The sequence below is a fragment of the Stigmatopora argus genome, chromosome 10 (genome assembly GCF_051989625.1).
Source record: "Stigmatopora argus isolate UIUO_Sarg chromosome 10, RoL_Sarg_1.0, whole genome shotgun sequence".
NCBI lineage: Eukaryota > Metazoa > Chordata > Actinopteri > Syngnathiformes > Syngnathidae > Stigmatopora > Stigmatopora argus.
In genome coordinates, this window is record NC_135396.1 from 15174505 (window position 1) to 15183356 (window position 8852).

An 8852-nucleotide genomic window follows, 5' to 3' on the forward strand; every position below is an offset into this window, starting at 1 on the left:
GAAGTCTTCCACAAGATGGGGAACTTCTGCAGACTGTGACCGAGGTAGAGAATATGCAGAGTCACTCTTCCAAGTTTATCCGCACAGTTCCTCAGTAGTTTTTAGCTGAAGACAACAGTAGCAGAGTAGAACCCCTCGACTCCGTTTCCGGCCTGGGAAGTGCTGACAGCTCTTCCATCTTATCCCAGGATGGAACGGTTGGTCAGAAGCGTTGCTTCTTCTCCCGGCACTTTTGTCCAGCTCCAAATTTCCAGCGGCATTGAGGAGTTGCTCCTTCTGCTACGTATTGTAACAGTTAGTCCCATGTGTATGACAGCGTAGGCATGGCTGAATGTTCCAAGAAAGAAGCAGCAGAAAGAAGCCAGGCTAACAGAACAAGGAAAGTTGTAAAAACATTACAGTAAAAAGTATAAAGTACAAAGTAAAGTAAAAAAGAATGTATTAAAAAATATTAAAATGTAATTAAAAAAAGATAGAAGGGCTGTAAAACACAAAAAACAAATAAGAGTGGACAGTTACTGCCACTGGCTGAGGCGTGAACGGCCCCATCTTGGAAAAAAATGTTTGAAATCTTTATATTCATTAAGGATCTTGTGGAGACGTAGTTGCAAACTAAAAGAAAGCAACCAAAGATGACAACCGAGTAAAAAACAAATGAAGAACTGGATAAAGGAAAACCAATATTTGTGAAAAATGTAAGGGTTTACAACATTGGGCCTATATTTGAGACCACTAAACTGAAATCAAGATTTGCGTTGTGTCAAAGTCGCCACTCGTGTTGTCAACACACCCAAGCTTTCCACCAACACACCCACTTACAGCGAATCATCGAAGAGGTAATTCAAATTAGATAGACCGTATTTACTCGTATATAAGCCCCATTTGTCGTGCACAAAAAATGACTGAATCGAGGGTATGGCTTATATGCGCATAAAAAGACAATATGCACGAAACTGCAAGGTGACAAAGATGAAACGCCATAACGCAAGTCAGTGCGGCCAATACGGTCATTTATATCAAAATAGTGAAAAGATAAAACGCTAAAGAAAATTGATTTTGATGTCGATGAATGAAGTTCAAGAAAAAAATAAACTATCTTGCACAAAACGTGAAAAACTACTTGTGCCTGTCATTGCTCGCCCAGGGCGTCGCCAGCTTAACTAGTTAAACGTGCTATGACTGGCCAGACGCGAGTACCCTTGGTAAATGTGTTTGGCGTTTACATGTCAGCAAATCCCAATAGTTAAGGGTGATCGAAGGTCAACCGTTAAAATATCAGCCTTGATACATGCGTAATGTGTATTTCATGCTATTATTGAACCCAGAGACTTGGTGAACACTATAAAGCTGCGGACGCACTTCCTGGTTGTACTGCTCACGTAACTTCCTTTTTGAAAGGATATGATTGTACATTTGTGACTATGAAAAACCAAAATATGCTTTTTATTTTGTTTTGTTTTTATTTCATGTTGGAAAGTGACAACTATTGCAGTAATATGAACCATCAATAGAAAAAAAATCTAAATTTTCGACATTAGAAGCAATTTGGCCGCCAAAACATCTTAAACATCTGGTAAGAAAATAGTCATTTCTGTGATTAAAAAGCATCAGGTTCTCATCAAGATACTTATTTTGTTAAAGAGCCTGACAAACCAATAATCTCATTCATGTAGATTTCTGTACTGCATTTATAACGATATATTAAGAGGAAAGCTCTTACGAGTCAATCTGGCTCTCAAGGTCATCGATTTTTGCCTTGGTGTTCTGCTCTGGATTGTTCTGCTCCACTTTCATCTTTCCCATGTTGTACTCCAACCGGTTAATATGAGATTCTGGGAAAAGTGTAAAAAGAACAAAACATGAATGCAAAATAAATGTAAGATTATAAAAGTGTACTCATTTATCCACTTTTTCTCACTCGCACTTGCCAACCTTAGATTTATGTATAGAGTGGAGCATATGTTAGTTTGAGAATTACAAATGATCCAAGATGCAATTAGTAGTGATGTCCCAATCCAATATTTTGTATCTTTTTCGGCGTCCAATATCGGATGCGATCAAGTAGCCGCATGTGTTTTTAGTAGCATCATGCTTGTTGTTTGCTTTAAATTAAACCACTACTACTAAACCTGATTCGGACTACTAATGTTTAGAAACTCACAATCGTAATAAAGCATTGTGGAAAAAGTTGTAAATGGCTTTTTCTTGAGGGGCAGAGGTCACTTTAATACAAAAAAATTAATTTGCCATTTACATTTTTACTGTTCTAAATAGGTGGGAAGCAGATCATCAAATTTTATCTTGGAAAAAAATCTTACGGGAGTTAAAAAAATAAATTTAAAAATCTGCATCAGGACATCCCGAGCAATTTAATCTTCAGACGCACTCCAAAGCCCAAGTACCTGTTTAAAATTGGAAAATTTGATCACAGAACTAACCATGGAGCCACTAATACATAGTTTTAGAGGACTTGCAGACAACAGGGAAATTAAAAACAACAACAACAAAAAAACAACATTTGGCCACTAAATTGATCACATTAGTGTTGTACAATTAAACACCTGTTGATGTAATGAGGCTTAGCTTGCTGGCGAGTTCCCTCTCAAGGCCATCCCTATATTGTCTTTCTTGGATGAGCTGTTACTGAAGCTTCCGTAACTGGAATTTTAGGGTGTTCATTATATCCTGAAGAGGGGATTTGCTGTGGAAATAAAAAAATAAAAGCAAAATTAATAGTTAAAACATCTTAAATCAACACCGGGTTCAGTATGCAGAGATTCGAGCATTTTATATTTTAAGTAGACCTCGGCTCATAAAATGATAACGATAATTATAAAATATTTTTGTCAACAATAATAAAAACTACTTTTGATAAAATTCGATAATATTCAACTGCAAATAAACCACCTGAACATCACAAAGAACAAGGGTGCTGATGCAACCTGAGCGCTACCGTATTTTGCTGTTTAATATACCCGGGTATATTAAATTATTTTTGCTCTTTTGAGGATGTTTGTGCGCCATTTAATATACCTGGATATGTTAAACGGCAACTCAGCTTTTTTGGCAAGAGTTGTATAGTGTTCATGGGGGCATAATTATAGATACTTAAGTTCATTAAAGTTCCGTCAGACTTTATTCAGCAGTAAGTAGTTTTAATCTGAGCAGTAAGTAGTTTGTCTGCAAAACGTTGATGCACCCCGTCACAGCATAAAGAATGCGTAGTGGATCGTACCTTCCCATTTGTGCGCCATTTTAATATACCCCTGCCATTTCTATGCAAACTCTCCCTGCTTAAGAATCTGGAAATCGAAATTGCTGCAGAGCTATGAAGCATGTAGTGCTGCACACTACACGCGGGCACACACACACTATCACTCCTGGGCTCTCTCTTTTTTTGCCCATCTCAATATCATAAAACATGTATAAATGTGGTTCTTTTCAACACTCAGCATTTTAAGTAGAGGCATTATTTTGAAAAATAAAAAAGTGAAAATGTTGCATGTTGTAGTCTGTTTGTTTCAATGACAATAAATGTCAGTTGAATGCAGTCTGAGTCTATTTTTTCCTATTTTTTAATACTTCGTGAAGGTCTTAAATTTAACCCACAATGGTCTAGAAGAGGTCTAAAATAGTCTAAAATTGCAATTGTTCTAACCTGCAGACACCCTGGGTATGGTCATAGACTAACTGTGGAAAATAGAAATGGATCCTCCTCTACATGTTGAAATGTACAGCTGAATGGGAGTATACATTTGCAGCTGTTCTATAATATTGAATATTGTCTTTTGCCAAGCGATTGTCTAATAACGTGTAGCGTTTCGGCTAATGTTTGGGAAATCCAGATTTAATTACCTGGACAACTCATTTATCTGTGAGCATATAGAGTCCTTGGTTTTCAAGGAGGCTGAACACATAATTGAAATCAAGATGGCTTCATAAAGGTAGCACGACTTCAACTTCCCGGGGCCCAGTTTCTCACACCCACGCACTGAAATCGCGCAGTAAACAACTTTAAGACTTGATGCAAACCAATACTCAAAAACTATTTTATGCAATAAAACCTCTACTGCAGCTACAGCTGCGACACATTAAAAAAAATCAATAAATCAATGCTAAAAATGGGGTAAAATCCACTTCCTAGCAGCATTTAATGATTAAATACAAATACTTGAGCTTTTGAGACATAACAACCGGGCCAGGGGGGTGAGTTTCCCGGGAAAAGACAGCGATGAACGTCAATGGCGTACCGGCAAACATTGCCCGAAAATGGGGTAAAATCCAGCCGAAAACAGCATTTATTGATCAAATACAAATACTGGAGCTTTTTAGACATCAGAACCGGACCCAGAGTATAATTTCCCCGGTAAAAAGACATCGATGAACATTGATCCGTCCATACGTGAAATGACAAAAAATGCACTAAAATTAGGTAAAATCCACTTCCTAGCAGCATTTATTGATTGAATACAAATACTGGAGCTTTTGAGACATTACAACCAGGCCAGGGGGTGAAATGAGATGAGATGAAATACTCAAATTTCTCATCGGATTAAGCCACTTTTGCCAACCCTATCTCATCTCATTTTCTGAACCGCTTTATCCTCACTAGGGTCACGGGGGATGCTGGAGCCCATTCCAGCTGATTTTGGGCGAGATGCGGGGGACACCCTGAATTGGTGGCCAGCCAATCGCAGGGCACAAGGGGACAAACAAATATTGACGCTCACACTCATACCTAGGGGCAATTTAGAGTGTCCAATCAGCCTACCCTGCATGTCTTTGTAATGTGGGAGGAAACCGGAGTACCTGGAGAAAAGCCACGCAGGCCCGGGGAGAACATGCAAACTCCACACAGGTGGACCGACCTAGATTTGAACCCAGGTCCCACATTGTTGGCATGAATTGAATTTCTGCGGTTATGTAAAAGAGTAAGGGACTTTGTTTTATAGTCACCATCCTCTTTTTAAAGCTAAAACCCAAAAGGAGACAGCCTGAATGATTATAGGCCTGTTGCACTTACACCTGTGATCATGAAGTGCTTTGAAAAGTCGGTCGCCCGCCACATCAGGGATACAATCCCTCGCTCAGTTGACCCTCAACAGTTTGCTTATAGAGCAAACGGGTCCACTGAGGACGCCATCGCCGTAGCTTTATACACAGCACTGAGCCACCTGGAGCACCATGGGAAATATGTGAGGACGCTTTTCACTGACTATAGCTCAGTCTTCAACACTATAATACTAGACATTCTGGCTGACAAAATCTCCGACCATGGACTATCCTCTTCTATCTGCTGCTGGATTAAGAACTTCTCAACCAACCGTCCACAAACTGTTAGACTTGGTCCCCACCTCTCTTCCTCCATTACACTGAGCATTGGCTCCCCTCAAGGCTGTGTACTGAGTCCTTTTTATACTCCCTGTACACATACGACTGTACACCGACCCACCAGTCTGACTCCATCATCAAATTTGCCGATGATGCCACTGTGGTCGGACTCATCTCAGGGGGGGACGAGTCTGCCTACAGAGATGTCCACGTCACGGACAAGCTCTTCTGTTCTTCTTCTTCTTCTTTTTCACCTCAGGCGCCTGAGGATTACCCTCAGCAGCGCTAGAGCTGCCACTGGAACACGGATTAGTTCATCCAGGGAGTTGCCCAGGCCGCGATGGTAGCGTTCGGTCATTAAGGCCGGACAGCGGAGCCATAGGTGTTCAGACGACTCTGTTTCCTCGTCGCACAGGCGGCAGCGATCCGAGTCGGATTTCCCCACAAGGTGGAGCCAACGGCGGAGCAGGGGGTGGTGTCCACTGCGGAAACGAATCAGGTCTGTGCGGTCTCCTTTCGATAGGGCAAGTTCTTCCTCTGTGACTTTCGTAGTGTAGGTCTGCAAAAGGCGGGGGTGGGAGAGGGGGGGAGCGATCTTCACGTTGGATGATGGCACGTCTTGTGGCTGCGTCCGGGGAGGTATGGGTTTGGTCATCTGACGAGCAGAGTTTAGCTAGGGCATCGGCCAGGTCGTTACCGCATATGTTGCAGTGGCCCAGGATCCACAGTAGCTGTAGTCGCTTCGTCGGAGGGAAAAGGGCGATGTCACCCTGAAGTCTCCGAATGGCGGGGTCTTGCGTGTGGGGGTTTCCCACAGCTTGGACCAGCGATTTGCAGTCACTGAGGATGATTGGTGTCTGCCAGTCTGTTGTTTCCCTCAGCCAGGAGAGTGCCTCGATCAGTGCCACTTTTTCAGAGTGGTAGGAGCTGCTGCGGGTGCCAGTGGCACCATGCCATTGGTGGATGATTGCAGTCTCCTTAATGACGACGAAACCTGCACCACCGTCCGCAGTGCCTTCTTTGGTGGATCCATCTGTGAAGATCTGTAGGTCCGGTTCTCCCATGCTTCTGATGAGCTCTTCGGCCTTATCTCTTTGGATGATGGTCGGCATGTGTTTAGAGACTGCAGTAAAGGCGGTTTGGTAATAGCCAGGGTGGGCAGGGGTGGGAAGAGTGTGTACAAGGGGTATGGAGTTCAAGAGCGGTAAGATGGGGGAGGGTCAAAGATCGCCAGTCTGGTTTCTTTTGTAATCGCATTTTGACGTTTTCATGGAGAAGGCGGTGTCGGGGATCAGAAGGAGGCAGCTGGTTCCAGGCATCCACTTTAAGAAGTGCTTGTAAATTGAGGCGGGATGAGAGGGGTGTAAGATGTGCCTCATGTAGGACTGCTTCGGTGGGGGTAGACCTGAAGTGGTGGGTTATGGCGCGGGCTGCTTCCAGTTGGGCAGTTTCAAGGGATTTGAGGTGAGTTTGGGCCAGCCAGGGGGCCCATGCCGGTGCTGCGTACTCTGCGAGACTTCTCTGGGTGGCAATATACACCGTTCTAAGGTCGTTTGGTTGCCAACCCCAAGATGTGCCACTGAGTTTGCGGAGGAGATTCGTTCTTTTGGACATGGTTTGGCGGACTTTTTTCGCTTGCTCTGCAAACGTGAGTTGTCGGTCGAAGGATACGCCAAGGAAAGTGGGGGTGGGGTTATGCTTGAGGGCGGCACCATTTATTAAGATCTTTGGTTGCCATTTGGCCTCAGCTGAGTCCAGGCTGAAAAATGACGCCTCACACTTTGTGGTGTTAAGGTTTAGGTGTGCCTCGGAACTCCACCTCCAGACTTTTTCAACCTCCGCTTGAAGTCTGCTTTCCACCTCCTCTTTGTTCCTACCCCGACAAGCAAGAGCCAGATCGTCTGCATAGGTGCTGACCAGGGTGGAATCGTTGAACTTGTCGAGGAGGTCATTTAATGTAGATCAGAGGTAGGGAACCTATGGCTCGGGAGCCACATGTGGCTCTTTCGATGGGTGCATCTGGCTCTTCGCTAACCTGTGAGCTAAAATATGGAACCCGCTGGTGACAGAATTGAGATCCTACGTCCAGTGCTGCTTTAGTCTTCTTTGTTTGCATTAGACTCTGCTAGAATGCATACTCTCATGGATTAGCAACTGCATAAGAATGTTGTCAAAAGTATTCTTTTTTTCCACTTTAAAAGTGGTGAAATTACTAAAATAAAAGACACCCATTTATATGTATTTTGACTTTTATATTCGGAGTATGGCTCTCAAGAAATAACATTAGAAAATATGAATAGTTTATGGCTCTCTTCGTCAAAAAGGTTCCCGACCCCTGATGTAGATGATGAATAAGAGGGGCGACAGGACCGAGCCTTGGGGGAGCCCTTCTTTGAAGGTTCTGCTCCTGCCGATGGTATTGTTGATCCTGACCCTGGCTGTGCGATTTGTGAGCCAGTTGGCGATCCATCTGATGAAGCGGTAGGGGACCCCCAGGTCTGCCATTTTTTGTAAGAGACCGGTTCTCCATACCTGGTCGAATGCCTTGCTGAAGTCAAAGAAAGTTGCAAGCGTGCATTGTCGTTGAGTCGACTGGAAGCCATCAGAGATTAACTGCGACAGTCGCAGGGCCTGGCCCGTCGTGCTTCCCTTTCGAAAACCGGCTTGCCAATGGCTGAGAAGCTGTTTATCTTCCAACCACCAGGCGAGACGGTTCACAATGAGCCTTTCCATCGTTTTGCATAGCGTAGAGGTGAGGGCGATGGGTCTGTAGTTCCCAACGTCCTTTGTTGACTTCCCTTTTTTGAGGAAAGGGATGATGGTGGCCACTTGCCAAGCTTGTGGACACCAGCCCTCTAGCCAGCTGGTCTTGATGATATGGAGTAGTTCGGGGAGGATGTTTGCCGGGAGATTTTTTAGAAGGTCCGGGGCTATGTCCTCGGGTCCAGCTGCCTTACCCGCTTTAAGTTGGGACAGCGCTGTCTGCAGTTCAGTATCGGTGAACGGGAGCTCGAGACCTTGTCGCGGTGAGCCGAGCAGTCTGCGGGTAGCTGTACGTAGAGAACGCACTGCTCGTCTGCTCCGCTTGTCACTCTTGCGTCCGCTGACCGAGGCATATTCCCTGATAAATGCTGTTGCCTTGGCTCGGTCACTCACGTACTCCTTGTTCTTGTAGACCAGGGACTCGCCAGATTGTTGTGTTTTGGTGCCTGAGAGGGATTTTACTAAGGCCCAGGCTTGTCCCGTAGATCTTGTCTCGGCGATCTTGGCGAGGTGTAAGCGCCATGCGTTTCTTTTCGCTTCAGTGGTTTTTTGTTTGATCTGTTGACAGAGTGCTATCCATTCTTTCCTATTTTGTTGGAGGTCTCGACGTAGTGATTCCTTTCGCGGATGAGGTCCTTCAGGTCCTGTGTCAACCATGGGAGCTCCTTCTGGCGGATAACTTTGACCGGTATTGTAAGTGCTGCTGCCTCTTTCATGTGTTGCACTAAGAGGGAGAGTTTTTCCGGGGCTGTGGCTGC